General features: G+C 37.6%; 1 protein-coding gene across 4 annotated transcripts in view; it reads right to left on the reverse strand.

Moving 5' to 3' along the window:
* CUL2 (cullin 2) overlaps nucleotides 1–14,371 on the reverse strand; it is a 97,646-nt gene extending 83,275 nt beyond the window's left edge. The window contains exon 1 of one of the 4 annotated variants that reach the window (XM_035029563.1): nucleotides 14,212–14,371. The gene's annotated coding sequence lies outside the window, so the exon portion shown is untranslated. Of the gene's footprint in view, nucleotides 1–13,305; nucleotides 13,330–13,685; nucleotides 13,804–13,970; nucleotides 14,151–14,211 lie in introns of those variants that run through there. The other 3 variants (XM_035029562.1, XM_035029564.1, XM_035029565.1) reach the window with 3 other exon arrangements.
* Between the last annotated feature and the right edge of the window lie 1,664 nt (nucleotides 14,372–16,035).

The following is a 16,035-nucleotide window of genomic DNA, read 5'->3' on the forward strand; positions in this document are numbered from 1 at the left end:
AAATAAATATTTAAAAAATCAAGGATAAAAATCATATGATCATCTAAATAGATGCAGAAAAAGCATTTGACAAAATTTAACATCCATTTATGAAAAAAACTCTCAATAAAGTGGGCTTAAAAGGAATGTACCTCAACACAATAAAACCCATATATTACAAGCCCATGGCTAACACTGTAATCAACAGTGAAAAGCTAAAAGCTTTAAGACAAGGTATCTACTCTCACTACTTTTACTCAACATACTATTGAAAATCCTAACTACAGCAATTAGATAAGAAAAATAAGTAAAAAGCATCCAAATTAGAAAAGAAGTAAAACTGTCACTTTTTGCAGATAACAATATTATATATAGAAAATCCTAAAGGCTCCACCAAAAAACTTTTAGAAATAATAAACTAATTCAGTAGTGTTGTAGGACACAAAATCAGTACACAAAAATCTGTTGTATTTCTATACACTAATAACTAACTACCAGAAATAGAAATTAAGAAAACAATCCCATTTACAATTGCATCAAAAAGAATACCTAGGAATAAATAACCATAGAAATGGAAGATGTGTACACTTAAAACTATAAGACACTGATTGAAGAAAACACAAATGAAAAGATATTCCATGTTAAAAATGTCCATACTACCTAACACAACCTACTGAGTCAATGCAATCCCTATCAAAATTCCAGTAGCATTTTTTTTTCCATAGATAGGAAAAACAATGATAAAATCTGTATGGAACAAAATACATACATACAGAGAACAGACTGGTGGCTGCTAGAAGCGGGGAGTAAAGGGTGAGCAAATGGGTGAAGGGGGTCAAAAGGTACAATCTTCCAGTTATAAAATAAGTCCTGGGGATGTGATGTACAGCATAATGATCAGAGTTAATAATACCATATATTACATACTTGAAAGTTGCTAAGAGAATAAATCTTAAAAGTTCTCATCACAAGAAAAAATTTTTTTCTAACTATGTAACAGATGTTAACTATACACACTGTGGTAATCATTTGGCAATATATACAAATACTGAAATCATTATGTTGTAAACCTGAAACTAATATGTTATATGGCAATTATACCTCAACAGAAAAAAAAAAATGAACGAAAAGAAAATGAAAAGCTGCAGCCTGGGAGCAAATATTTGTGAGATATAGATCTGATACAGGACAGATACACAACACACACACACACACACACACACACACAGGATTAGTACCCAGAACTCTCAAAGAACTCTATCTGTAAAGAACCCTCAAAGCTCAGTAATAAGAAAACACAATCCAATTAAAAACTAGCCAAAAGACCCAAAGAGTTCAGAAATATTGATAGCAAATGAGTACATAAAAGATGTTCAACATCATTAGTCATTAGAAAAATGCATATTAAAGATACCACTGCACACCTACTGGAATGGGTCAAAAATCTGACAGAATCAAATGCTGATGAGGATGTGGAGCAACAAAAACTCTCATTTGTGCAAGTGGAAATTTAAAATGAAATAATGACTTAGGCAGTTTCTCTTAAATATACACCTTTCATTTAACCCAGCAATCCCCCTTTTGAGTATTTATACAGTAGAAATAAAGATACAGATTTACAAAAAAACCTAAACACAAATTTTCACAACACCTTAATTCATAACTGCCCCAAACTGGAAACAACCCAAATGTCCATCAACTGATGAATGGAAAAACAAAATATGGTGTATCCATGCTGTGGTATACTATTCAGCAATAAAATGGAATAAATTACTGATATGTGGACAACAATAGATGATTCTCAAAAGCATTAGCTAAGTGAAAGGAAAGACTCATTTGACTAAATACTGTATGATTCAATTTACATTACATTCTGGGAAAGGCAAAAATACATGGACATACATCAGATCAATGGTTGTCAGAGGCTCAGAAAGACTACAAAAGAGCAACAGGAAACTTTTGGGGTGATATTAATTGTGGTGGTACTTACAGGACCATATAAATTTGTCAAAATTCAAAGAACATATTTTTCTATGTCTAAATTATATTTCCATAAACCTGACCCCTCAAACTCAAGATGTCCATCCTTCTGCAGTATTCCACATTTCAGTAAAGGATATCATCCAGAGTTCCTCAAGCCAGAAATTTTATTAGTCATTCTTGATTTCTCTCTTACTCTCCTCTACAAATCAATCCAATCAATAAGTCCTGTCAACTCGATCTTCTAACCATTTCTTGAATTCATCCGCTTCTTCCCATTCCCACTGACATCACCTTAATCCAAACCACCACCTCTTACCTGATCACTGCCATAGCTTCCTAAGTGACCTGCCTGTATCCTCCTTTGACCCCTTGATACATGTCACATACCATAACCAATGTAAACTTGCCAAAATGCAAATCTGATTATTTCATACACTCTGCTTAAAATTCTTCAAAGACTCTAACTTAAAATCTTTAGTATGTATCATGTATTTTGTTTAACAAAAAAAAAGTTCTCTGTTGTCTAATTTATCACTCTGACATCTTTCCCATAAAAGTTGGTAAATATTTTAATAATATTCTGATGACAAAGATTTTAAAACAAGTTATTAGTTTTAAGAGAATAGCTAAGTAACCTACGGTAAAGATGAGAATAAAAAAGTAATCAGGAAAATCAAATTGATGAGTTATCTAGATTTCTGATAGAAATGTTTTAAAATCTCTTTTAGGTTTTCTCCTCACTACACATACTTCATTCCTCAGAACACTAAAAGCTGACCTGTCACTAAGAATCTTAACTTTCCAGTGAGTTTTAGGTTTCTGAGGCTGAAAGAGAGCTCCAAATGAACATGCTACTACCTAAAGTATGATGTGTTAACATAGCCTGACAAAATTGTTTTAAAAACAAATTTATGAATAATAGCAGAAATAAAAAACGTAACTTTGCCAAGATCAGATGGATCTTAATTTGAAGCAGTATTGTTCTTCATTTGGACATTTTTCTTTTTTTTTTTTTTTAAGATTTTATTTATTTATTTGACAGAGAGAGACACAGCGAGAGAAGGAACACAAGCGGCAGGGGTAGGAGAGGGAGAAGCAGGCTTCATGCCGAGCAAGGAGCCCAATGCGCGGCTCGATCCCAGGACCCTGGGATCATGACCTGAGCCGAAGGCAGATGCTTAACAACTGAGCCACCACCCCCCAGTATGCCACATTTTTTGACTTCCAATAGTATGATTTATGAATAATCTAAAAGGCTAAACACATAATATTGTGATTCTCTTTTATAAGATGTATTTGAGAGAGAGTCCATACACACATGTGCATACACACGTGGGGGAAAGGGGCAAAGGGAGAGGTAGAGAGAGTCTCAAGCGGACTCTGCACTGAGAGCGGAGCCCCATGCAGGGCTTGATTTCATGACCTTGAGATCATACCTGAGTGAAAAGCAAGAGTTGGAGGCTTAACCAACTGTGCCACCCAGGTGCCCCGTGACTCTCTTTTTAGTAAAAAAACAAAACAAAACTACCAAATGATGACTTATTTCAGTATCGACCACTACTGACAAAAATTTGGCCATTCCAAGAATTACCAGTAATATAATACTGGGGCCTAAATTAATTTCAGATAGTCAATGTACCATATTTAGTTTTTCAAATGACATTTAATGGGCTTAGAGCAGGTTATATTCTAATTAATATCATTATAATTAATATAATTTGAAAGAAAATACTTAAGGCCCAATACAGAACATTACTAACTTTGCAGTATTTTCCATTTCCATAGGAAATACTACCTCTACTATACAAACTAAAAATGCTGTCATTTCATATAAAAATAAGCTACAAGACTGCATCTAAACAATTTCATCTTACTGTATTCAAATGAGTGAGCCAATAGATAGAGCCAAAAGATATCTTTGTTATTTGATGAGGCATAGGGTACATGCTTTTTGCTGCAGTAAGATTTGATCCATGGAGCTCTAAGTACTCCACAAATGGCATTTCCATCATATGTTAAAAAAGGAAAAAAAAAGACAAAGTAGGTGAAAAACAGTAAAGAGAAATACAGTAGTCTCTCATCAATCTCAGTTGGCAAAATGTACATTGCAGGAAGAAAACCCTTAAGTCTCAAAAAAAGGGAGGATAGTGGGGAGTAAGGAATGTATTTATGCTACAATAAGTAAGTTATAGAAGGCAAGTGCTTCCAAAATAAATCCACCTGACCAGAATTAAAGACCCTTCTCTCCTCAAAGAACTTGAGATTCTCCCCAAAGTCTCTACAGACTGTACTTTTTTTCTCAAGTTTTCACATCGCTCTTATCAGCATGAAGTTTAATGTCCCTTTTACTAGCTGAGAATTCTCACTTTTTTCTTAATAATTTAGGCAAGGAATTTAAGACACCAACCAGCCTTAAAAAAAAAAAGAAAACCATTCTCATATACCTATCTCAAATGAGTAAGAGAACTTGAATTTGTCTAACTCCCTCAAAGGTAGGCAAGCTCACACTGGCATGCATGCTAAACAAAGCTGTGACCAACCAGCCTTTTCACAAATAATTACAAGATCCAGAGCACAACTCCTAGACCGGATCTTCTACCGAAACATTAAAAAGGGTTACCCTAATCATCCTGTCTTTGCACTACCCAAAGAATTGCAATATTTGTTATCCTATTCTTTTGAGAGCTAAATTAAATCACATATATTTAAAAATCTTGGATTTAAATCTTTTCTCACAAATACAGGCTAAGATGCTAAGATTAATAGTAATTTGCTTTATCTGATTTGTTTGTTATGGGTTACCTAGCTTTTTTGGAGGAGGGAATCACATACTAATCAGTTTCTACTGGTTTATTATTAGCTATAATAAAATTCAGAGTCCTTGCTTCATCTTCCAATTCCTATCAACTTTATCACTATTTCTCAACTGGTCCTTTTTTCCATTCACATTAATATACTTGTGAGCTGCTAAATATATTAACTCCCACTTAAATCCTGGCACAGCTATAAAGACACAGACATGGGAGAGTAAGAAAAGGTGATACAGCTATGGCGGATAAACATCAACTTTGCTGACCACCTCCTGTTTAAAATTCCAAAAACAGCATGGACAACACAACCTCTTACAATCCCATTCTTTCACTTAAGTGTCCCTTAAGGTAAAGAATAAAGACAATCCAGTGGCACCTGGGTGGCTCAGTCAGTTGAGCACACGACTCCTGATTTGGGCTTGGCTCGTGATCACAGGGTCGTGGGATTGAGCCCCATGTCGGGCTCTGTGCTCAGTGGGGAGTCTGCTTCTCTCTCTCCCTCTGCCCCTCCCCCTGCTCGTGCTTGCTCTCTCTCTCTCTCAAATAAATATTAAAAAATAATAATAAAGACAATCCAACACAACAAGTTATAAAAAGAAATGCAAAATAATGACACCAATTTTCCTACAGGAGGGACCCTAAGCAGGATGTATTTGCCCATTCCTTACAATCATAACAGCATCTAATTAGAGTTGTCAATAATAATAATAATAATAATGATAATAATAATGATGATGATGATGATAGCAAATCTTTATTGGCTGCATATATTCCAGAAACCATGCTAAATAAATTTTAAACATTATCTCATCAATTCTTCAGAATAACCCTAAAATGGCTATTATCATTCTCCCTGTTTTAAAAATGAAGAGACTGACATTTAGAAAATTTGGGTAAAATACATATATAACTATTAACTAGCAATCCCCGAATCTGAATCCAGATTCATCTGGATTCAAGATGAAGCTCTTATCCACTGTCCTCTACTGCATTTATTATTTGCCACTGTAGAAACTAGAGTTGGCTCAGAGGAAGTGGATGGGATGATAGTTCAGCCTTCTAGAAGAAGGCAAGTCCCACCTAAAAAGCTGAATGTCTTAGCATGGTGGAGGAAGTTTCTGCCAGATGTCAAAACATAAGAAAGAGGGGCACCTGGGTGGCTCAGTCAGTAGAGCATGTGACTCTTGATCTCAGGGTCAACTCTTGATCTCAGGTTGAGAGTTCAAGCCCCACACTGGGAGTAGAGTTTACTTAAAAAACAAAACAAACAAGCCATGAGAAAGAAAGAGAGAAAGGAAAGAAGGAAAACACTGGTCTCAAAAATGAAAAGGTGTGAATCAAGAAACTAATATTCTAAACTGGCCCTGTCAATGACAGTGTGATCCTAGGCTAGCTGCTATTTCACTTTCTCCATCTGCACAACGTAAAAACAGTATAAAAAGACAATATTTATAAATACATCTCAAGTTTGCTGGACAACGCTAAGTTTAGGTAGTATTATTTTTTACTCTTTTCTGTAATTTAAGTTTTCCATCCATGTTTTTGAATCTAATGAAGACCAAAACTATACCACTGCTGAAATCTTTATGCCTTTACCTTTCTCATACTTTATTCCCATTTATCAATTTTTTTCCCCATATATCAATTTAAAAGGCTTTCTTTCACTCTATTTTTCTCATAAGCAGTTCATTTTAATGTTCACCTGTTTCAGATAGGAAAAAATACAATTCCTTTCATCATAATGCCACACAATTTCCTTAATTCTCAATTACCTTCTTTATAACTGATTTTTAGCCCTCTAAAATTTAACTTCCAAGCTAGTCAAAGTTTGGAGATAAGTGCCAACATAAAGCATCTACTGATAATCCACACAAAATACACTGTCCTTACTTACATGCAAAATTTAACTCAAAATGGAAGACCTAAACTTAAGATCTAAACATATAAAAATAGAAAACTCATATAAGGAAACACAGGGGAAAAGCTTTGACATCCGATTTAGGAATGATTTCTTGGATATGATAGCAAAAACACAAACAAAAGAAAATCAGATAACTGGTCTTCATCAAAATTTAACTTTCATGCATCAGAGGACACTATCAAGAGTGAGACAATCTACAGAATGAGAGAAAACATTTACATCTCATATGTCTGAAACATTTACAGCTCATATGTCTGAAAAGAGATTAATACCCAGAGTATATAAAGAATACCTTAACAACAACAAATTTTTAAATGGGCAGAAATCCTGAATAGACATTTCCCCCAAAGATACACAAATGGCCAACAAGCACGTGAAAAGATGCTCAACATCACAAGTCATTAGGGAAATGTAAATCCAAAATACAATGAGATACAACTTCACACCTGGTAAGATGTCTATTATCACAACAAGCAAAGATGCCAAAAACGAACAATGGTGAGGATGTGGAGAAACTGGAATCCTTGTGTAATGCTGGTGGGAAATGTAAAATGGCGCAGCCACCACGGAACATTTCAGCAGACCCTCAAAAAACTAAATACAGAATTACCATATGAGAGCACCAATTGCTCTTCCAGGTATATACCCAAAGGAAATGAAAAGCAGAGAATGAGAAAGATACTTGGGTTAGAATGTTCACTGCAGCATTATTCACAATAGCCAAAAGGTGGACAGAACTGAAGTGCCCATTAACAGAAGAATGGATAAGCAAAATGCAATATATGTAAAAGGAATATTAATAATTCATAATAAAGGAGTAAATTCTGATACATGGTACAACATGGATGAATCCCCAAAATAGTATGTCAAATAAGATATACCAGACACAAAAGAACAAATACTGTATGATCTTCCTTTTATAAAGTACCAAAGGAGACAAATTTATAAAGACAAAAAGTAAACTATAGGTTACCAGGTGCTGGCAGGAGAGGCAATGGTGAGTTATTGCTCAATGGTTGCAGTTTCTATTTGGGATAATGAAAAAGTTTTGGAAATAGTGGTGATGGTTGTGAAGACACTGTGAGTACAATTACTGCTAGTGAACTGTACACTTAAAAATGGTTACAATGGGAAGTTTTGTTATGTATATTTTACCACAATAAAAAAAATACAGAAAAAGGCAGTGTCCTTCTAAGTGTTTAAAATCCAGATCATATGGACAACAAAGTTCTGATGCAAAAGAAAGTATCTGAATCTCAGTGCAAAGTGATCTCTAAAAAATTCTAAATGTAATTAAAACAATACTTAGAACTATGAAGACAAAATGTGATTACTTCTGGTTTATACAGACTTCTACCAAATAAAAGAAATATTTTGAAAGCTTAACATGTTTCTTAAGGTTCAGGACTATTTGGGGATCTTCTTGTTACATTCATTATTCTGGTAACTTCATACCAAAGTAAGCTCTATTTCTCACTATCAGAAAATAGTAATTATAAACAAAGGGGTATGGCTAGCATAAACTCTACAGTGTCTGGAATCAGAGTTATCAGTATGAACTCGTGGTTTAATAACACACATAGATAAAAAGATACAGAAATAAACATGGATGTTTGCATACATGTGGATTAATGTGTACACATACATTTATTTCTAGCTCTGTCTGCTGAGAGGGCCTAATAGGAGCAACGACACCTCAGTAGCAATAAGCACACATCACATCCAGAACTTGGTTTCTAAATATCATCTCCAATAGAAGGAACCAGAGCTCCTTGAACAAGTGACTCATTCCAGGGTCTCAGTGGAGAAATATAAGATAAACCTAGAAAATGTTATCACGCCAGAAAAAGAAGTACGTTCCTAAAGAAAAGACCATGGGGGCATGTTGAAAAGACAAAGAGCCAACCTGAAGACCATACCTGGAACAATCTGAGCAACAAAATAATGACAGCATTATATTATAAGCCATAGAATAAAACAAGTATCTATGACTCAACACTAATAAACACAAATGACTAAATAAATAAATAAGGGGCAGTTCTTCCCTACAGAAAAATTCCAATCAATAAATGTAGAAGGAAATGAGTAAAATAAAATCACCATCAGGCAAACACCACTATAATAACTGTTACAGGCAAGATCTACCAAAGAATACTGAAAACTGGGCAAAATTTGAGAACAGGATATCTGCACAGTTTCAAAAAATCTTCCCAAGATACCTTGTAATTACAAAGAGAAAAATGGTGACTTTACAAGTAGAGAAATTTGACAGACATGAGGCCCACCAAATGAGAATTAACACCATCTCAAATAGGATATACTGACATCCTGTACTCAACACTAGTAATGCTGAATGTAGGACTCAACATTACACTCAACGTTACTTCTATAGTATTTTTGCCAAAAATCCAAAACTTCAATAAATCAAGAAAACATCAGACAAACCCAAATTGAGAGACATTCTACAAAATAAATGACCACACGCTCATCACAAGTGTGAAGGTCATGAAAGAAGAGAAAAGACTATCACAGATCAGGTAAGATTAGGGAGACACAACAACTAAATGCAATGTGGGATTCCTGAAACAGAAAAAGGACGTTATTGGAAAAACTGGTGAAATTCAAATAAGGTCTGTAATTTCATTAACAGTATTGTACCAATGTTAACTTCTGGTTTTGATCACTGTGCTCTGGTTGCATAAGTTATTAACATTAGGGAAAGCTGGGTGAAAGGTACCTGGGTGAAGGTATATTTTTCAAAATTAAAAAAAATGTTTTTAAGTATCCTATTATACATTCTCTCCCTCAAGTGAGTTAAAACAAAGTTGAGAAATTCAAGAAGTATTTACACAGGGTAGGTAAATCCAACATTTCAATATTTGAAAAGCAACCTACGTTGAAACAAGACTTAAGTCATTAAGAGATACTTATGTATTTACAGGTGCTAGAGATGTTGCCTTCAAGAAACTTACAGCTGGTAAGAGAAACAAAAACGATAAATTGTCAACTTCGTTGATAAAAAAAATTCTGACACACACACAATCAGGTTATAATCCAATTATCAAATAACAAGAGTAACATCATTTATGATGTTAAAGTATGTAAGTGAAAATCATTTAGATAACTAAAATCTTCAAATAGAACATTAACACTTATACATTTACAGAATTTTAGTTTAACACACTCATTACACATACTTCAAATGGTAGTCTTATACATAATTAGTGTCTAATGCTTCAAAAAGTACTATTAAATATTTTCCATCAAAGATTATATTTCTCCAACCTAAAAACTAGTAGCTTAATCTCCAGCAAAAAAGAATACAAGAGAAGTAAAGATAACAAAAACGACCACAAAAATAAAACCAAACAGAACAATTCTTAAATCAGAACAATCTCAGGGGTGCCTGGGTGGCTCAGTCAGTTAAGCATCTGCCTTCGGCTCAGGTCATAATCCCAGGGTCCTGGGATCAAGCCCTGCATCGGGGTCCCTGCTGAGAGGGGAGCCTGCTTCTCCCTCTCCCTCTGTGCTCTCCTTCTCTCTGTCTCAAGTAAATAAATAAAATCTTTAAAAAAAGAAAAATCTCAGGAAAAAACAGGTAGATAAAGCTACATAGCAAGTCACTGGCTAAAGACAGCTAACTGAAAATCAAAATGTCAAAACCAATATATAAAGCATTATAAATTCATTAAAAAATATTCCATCTTCCCTCCTCCAGGTAGATCAACAGGGTTCAACTGCACCCCAAAAGTTGCAGAAGATGCTAATGATCTTAACACTACTCACTGTCTCAAAACTTTTAAGGATCAAAAGACCGACACTGTTCTAGTATCTCCAATAAGCCTTCCCAAACACAAAGTAGTAACATAGGATGACTCTAAATATTCTTAAAGATAATAATACAAGGATTATGCTAACATCTGCAATATAATAGAAACATTACTGTTAAGATTCAAACCCAGGCAAAGAGCCAGATCACTCTGAATAGATATTCTGATCAACTGATTACTGAGCAAGGATTCAGTCATACATCTCAAGCATCAATAACTTGTTATAAATCTTGTAACATTCCAAATTTCTGCCTGTTTTTCCTAGACTTAACAATAACCAGTCAAAAGTCTTCACAACATTAAGATTCCAGGGCGGGTCCTGTCATCAATTTTCTTGAAATTAACTGACAGTATATACATGAAAACATTGCCTTCAATTATAATCAGACATTTTCCAGTTTATAAAGAGAACAGGCAGATAAGAAAGGTGGAACAAAAAAGAAACAGTGCAAACTTTTGTAAAAAGTCTCACAAAAAGTAACAACTCTTTAAACAACTCCACATCTGTAGGTCCAAAACTCAGAGAGGAGGGACCAACTTAGAAAATGCTGCAGTGGTTGTGATCCTGGGGTCCTGGGATCGAGCCCCGCATCGGGCTCCCTGCTCCGCGGGAAGCCTGCTTCTCCCTCTCCCACTCCCCCTGCTTGTGCTCCCTCTCTCACTATCACTCTGTCAAATAAATAAATAAATAAAATCTTAAAAAAAAAAGAAAAAGAAAATGCTGCAGTATTCCAGGGCTTTTTCCACTTCTCTCTACATCTTTCCTTAGGTGGTCTCAACCTGTTTCATAACTTAAAACACCATTTCATACTCTAAAAAATACAAGGGGTCAAGGCAGGTGAAGTATGTTACCATTCTGGCAAAGTGGGGAGAAGAATATATACATATTTGCTTAAATGTGCATAAAATATATCTTTGGAAAAGTATGTAAGAAAACATGAACCCTGTTTAGCGCTACAAAAACTGGGCGTAACAGAAGAAAAGAAATAGGGGAGATTTTCACTCTGTACCCCATCGAACATTTTAAATTTTGAATCATGTGAATGTAGTTTTTATTCAAAACATAAATAAACCAACAGATAAGTAAGTGCTGATGACGCCCCACCTCCTTCTCTCCTCACTAGAATTTAAGTCCCATGAAGACAGAGATTTTTGTCTATTTTTTCACTACTATAGCCCCACTGCCAGGTCCACTGCTGGTGCTTGAAAAACATTTGTTGAATGAATGACTTCTTAACCTCTTCTCTAAACTCCAGATTGTATATCCAACTGCCTACTTCTCACCTCCACCTGAACATCTAACAGGTCCTACTTAACATGTCCTACCTATTCAGCCTTTTCCCCATATAACATACTTCCCTCACCGCCTTCTCATCTCAATACATGGCATCACCATCCTCCAGGTGAAGTCCAAAACCCAGGAGTCACCCCTGTCTCAACCAACTGCACTTTCATGCAAGTCACAAGTTCAATCAATACTTTTAGCTCCAAAATACACCTCAAAAATCTTTAACTTGTCTCTGACACACCAGTCACTACTCTAATCTACCACGGCCTTCTAACTGGTCTCTCTGCTTCTTTTCTCCTTTTATCCAATCTCCCCTGCAGTCAGATTGTAAATCAGACCAGATCACTTCCAGTTTCATAAAAATTCCAAAAGATTTTCAATGTACTTTAAGAATAAAAGCCAAACTCTTTTGGACAATAAGACCTCACCAGATCTGGTCCTTGGCTATGACCTAACTTATCCCTCACAGGGTCCACATGCACTGAGCTGTCAGTTTACTGACCCCAAGCTTGACACGACCTCTGGGAACTTCCCTGTGCTATTCTCTCACGTAGGAATACTCTTCCCTCAGACTTCCAAAGGCTAAACTCTTCTGACTTTTCAGATATCAGGTCAAAGGTCACTTCAGACAGGTCTTTCCCAACCACAGCATCTGAAGTAGTCTTCTCTCAGTCACTACCACAACTTCCCTCTTTATTTCCTTCATTGCACTTAATGATTCTCTGAAATTATTTTTATTTCTTATGTCTTATCCGTCTCTCCCTCTCCCACCAGAATTGAAGTTCCAGGAGGGCAGAAACTTCACATCTTGCTTATTGTTGTATCCTTAATGCCTGTAATAATACTTGACATACAAACCAGGTACTTAATATTTAACTGATAAATAAGACAAAACTAACTTTAAAGAAGGTCCACAACATTTAATTTAATGACAAACTGGTGAGGATAAAAGACATGGATAAACCATCTTAACTTTCATAAACCACTGAAAATCACCAGAGGATGGAGTAAAGTAAGATTATTTCAGATGCATCTGAACATTCAAATACATAGGAAAGGTATGTTTCACACTCTATGTGCATACACACTGTAGAAATGTTCCCCCAAATTATAAACAGCATCTGAAAAGAAAAAAGGGATAACTCAAAACACTGTGTCCATCGTAATTTCACCTCTGACTCTTTTGTAAGGGTCTTCCAAACACTGTATTTGGGTAAAACAGGCAAAGTATAACCAATTTGTCTGCCTTGGAAAGTAATGTGTGATTCTAAAGGGTAGGGTACAGCCTTTTGAGTGCTTTTAAATATCTATTACGTAGTCGGTAGTCAATGAGAACAAAGTGATTATTTCCCAAATTTTACTTTGAATGTACATTTGGGACAGATCTAATTCGAAGATTTTTATATTGTCAAGTCAAAGCGCCTACAGTGTATGTTAATATCTTCAAATCTTATCTATTCTAGTTATCTAATCATGTTCAAAATGTAAACTTACACAGTGCCGCCCATCAACTGGTAATAGTAATCCCTGAGGGAAAGGGGATGATTTAACAGTAACAGTGTGCAATTCACAGATGTTTTATTTACATGCACGTATCTGTGGGGTTGTAGGGAATGGTCCAGACTCCCTAGTGTGTAAGTGCTCTGAGGAGTCTAAGGATCTTATTTCACCAGACCCTAAGCGTAGAGACAGGTCTGGAGTGCACGTAGGTTACTCCTCCCCATAGCTATCAATCTTCGCTGTCTGCGGAAACAAAAGTGAAAATACTCGTGGTAAGGATGTAAGAGATTGATGCCCCCCCAACACACCCCCAAACACAGAGTTGTGTATCCGTGTGAGCTCGTAAACAAGCAGAAGAGTACACGCACTCTCACCTTCCCTCCTTCGGAAGAAAATGGGGCCGAGGGAGGGGCGGCCAAGGCCGGGTAGGGGAGGCCCGGGATCCAGTCCAGGGGGTGGCCGGGCTTAGGGGTCAGCGCTCCGGGGAGCCGGGGTCACTTACAGGACACCATCTTCCCTCGCCGCCCCCCTTCCATCCCTTTCCCTCCCCCCTCCTCGCCCCCAACTCCTTTCCTCCGCCCCATCCCCGCCACCCATTAACCGGGAAGGGAAGTTTCCCGGCGCCTGCAGCCCGGCTCCCCGACCCTCAGCGGGGTTACCTTCTGCAGAAGCGGAACTAGGGACAGGGGACAAGGGGAGGGGGAGGCAGCCCGAAGGAGTGAAGGACGAAGCCCCCGGCGAGGAAGGTGGGCGGCGGCGGCTGTCAGCTCGCGTTCCCCAGCTCACAGCGCTGCCATTACTGTGCGCCGAGGCCGCCTCCCCGGCCGGCCGCCGCCACCGGCCCAGGAGACACGGGGGGTGGGGAGCGAAGCCCGGGGAGCCCGCGCGCCGGACGCTCACCTGCCACCGCGGGAACACAGCAAAGCTCAAGGCTGCCGCCGCTCCCGGACGGGGCAGGGGCGGCGGGGAGAGGGGAAAGGGGAGTAGGAGGAGCTGGTTACGGGATCCGTAAAACAACCGTCCTCCGGAGCGCCCGGCTTTCCCCCCACCACACACCCTTCGGGCTCCTTCTTCCGCTACCTCCGAATCCCCCCTCGGAAAGCAATGGTAGAGTCCGCGTTACGGCAAGCGCAGAGAGCCCGACTTAGTGCCATTGCGAAAGGCCACGGCAATCAGTATTCGAAGTGACTCCTGGCGGTATTCCCTGTTAACGAGACAATCACGGTTCGCTGAGCTCAAGCGACTCAGGACCCACCAAGTTTTGGCACTAGTAGTAACAATATGTCAGAAAGCTGTTTTCAACAAAAGTACATTCCCTTTGAGTTGTTTCAGACCTGTGTGAATATTCTGAGACCTACAATCTCCTTGCCAACAGTTCCATGGGCTTTTCAAATTGTCAAAAATGTATTAGCAAAAAACTATGTTCCCCTCTGACATACTCCTTTTCTAGTGGGTTTTTGTCTATAGATAAATTCTGAGACATAAATGTATTTTAAATAAAGGAATTTCTCTTCACAGTCTTCATCACTGAGTCCCCACCTCCCCAAAGCCCCCACGACATCAACCTAAAAGGTGTTAATTCTTAACCGGTAATGTTGACAAAAATGTAGGTTCACCCGTCACCTCCTCCTATACACAGAACCGCAGGGAACAAAAGCCTGGCTTTATTCTTTATTTGCCTTTCATATCCACAAGATCTTAGAGTCTTGTTCTTCAAACTTTTCCCCTCCTAACCCTCTTTCTTAAAACTATTTGTACCAATCCTTTAAGGCCATTAAAAATCCTGTTTGCTTGCTTGTCCACGATTACAACTCTCTGATATTCTCAAATAAACCCATCTTTTGCTGGTAAAATAACTGGCAGTTTGATTTGTAAAGTTAATAGCTTAAAGACTTTAGTGCTATTAATAAGTGGGACTTTTTGATAATGATGAGATGTGTCAATGTATGAGAGATCTACATGACACAGTGAACCAATATTTTCCAAATGACCAATGCAGGCCATTAAAAAATCACACATGGATAAAAGATCCATTCAAAGTGCCAGATAGACCAATGGATAGATCAATATATGCATGTGCGTGTGTGTGTTTGTGTGTTGCACACACATAAAAACAAAGTACAAAAGATTCCTTGATATGGTTTCAGATTCTTCATTGCAAATAACCTTTAAGAAATTATCACTTTATCAAATTTTCTGTAACATCAGAGAAGAATTTCCACACTTAACTGAAAAGACTATTAAATTCTCCTAAGGCCTCCTATTTTCTCCTATTTCTTCATATACTTGAATCACAGAGAACGCTTCGGGTTCCTTGTTCAGCGGGGAGTCTGCTGCTCCCCCTGCTTGTGCGCTCTCTCTCTCTCTCCCTGGCAAATTTGCCAGGGAGAGAGAGAGAGAGAGCGCACAACCAGAGGGAGTGGGAGAAGCCGGCTCCTTGCGGGGCTCGATCCCAGAACCCCAGGATCATGACCTGAGCTGAAGGCAGATACTTAAACAACTGAGCCATCCAGGACCCAGGATTATGACCTGAGCTAAAATCAGACACTTAATCGACTGAGCCACCCAGGCGCCCCTAACACCCCATATTTCTAAATTTCAGAGACCTCTCATCCCTTTAGAGCTTATCCAACCTATATAATAGGGAAATACATTTTGAAAAAACTTATAGTATCCAAGCCTTTTTTTTTTTAAAGATTTTATTTATTTATTTGAGACAGAGAG

The sequence above is a fragment of the Mirounga leonina genome, unplaced genomic scaffold, assembly GCF_011800145.1.
Source record: "Mirounga leonina isolate KUSES-001 unplaced genomic scaffold, KU_Mleo_1.0 Mir_260, whole genome shotgun sequence".
NCBI lineage: Eukaryota > Metazoa > Chordata > Mammalia > Carnivora > Phocidae > Mirounga > Mirounga leonina.